Consider the following 1008-nt stretch of genomic DNA (forward strand, 5'->3'; position numbering starts at 1 on the left):
TCTCTCTCTCTCTCTCTCTCTCTCTCTCTCTCTCTCTCTAAATTCAAATGGATTTATTGGTATGAATGTCAGAAATAACATTGCCAAAGCATCAATGATAATAATGTGATCATAAATACATACATACAATTCAATGAGTAAACTAAAATATACACATTTAAAAATTAAAAGAAGCGACAACAGAATAGCAATATACAGTAAAATTGCTGGTGTCAAATGTAAGAAAGGAAACAAAGACAAAAGCAAACAAACAAATAAATGAAAAACACATGAAGTCGAGGATTAAATGAGAAGGCAGAGTAAACTCTGGGGAGATGAACTACAGTACTACACTGTATTTCATGTTATCCTGGTTGTCTCTCAGGCTGTGACATGCACTCACATATCTCACTGTTTCTAGAGCTCTCTCTCTCTCTCTCTCTCTCTCTGATACACTCATTAAAATAGACAAGTATGCCTACTCACTTGGCCAATAAATGTGTGATTGTGTGTGTGTGTAAGTTATCCCTCAGTATCTCCTTTGAAAGAGGCTGAATAGCCCAAACAGCCAGAGAGTGAATTGGTGCCACACACTCAGCCTCAAATCACATGACAGACAATGATATCACACATCTTTTTTTTTTTTCCTGCATTGTAAAATTTGTTAAACATTATTGTCTTGCAAGTACTTTATCAAGCCTTTGATATTTCAATCAAAAATGTCAGAAAATCACATCACCAAAAGCCTCCAAGTGGCTTTCTGATATTATGATGTTTCTAACATTAGAAAAAATCTAATCTCTTCCCTCTTCATAACTGCTGGGGACTTAGGGATGGTGGAGCAAAATGATTACATTATAAATTACCAGGAGTAACAAAAGAAAGGGCTTTTTTGTTTAATGTTTTAAATTGTATATTTGTTTACTTTGTTTTTATTTATTTATTTCTATATATGTATATATAATATATGGAAAGTCTCTAAGGACCATCCAATGGCGGAGTTATGTCTTTTTTAAATATATTATAAAT

Source organism: Etheostoma cragini, chromosome 9, assembly GCF_013103735.1.
Source record: "Etheostoma cragini isolate CJK2018 chromosome 9, CSU_Ecrag_1.0, whole genome shotgun sequence".
Taxonomy (NCBI): Eukaryota; Metazoa; Chordata; class Actinopteri; order Perciformes; family Percidae; genus Etheostoma; species Etheostoma cragini.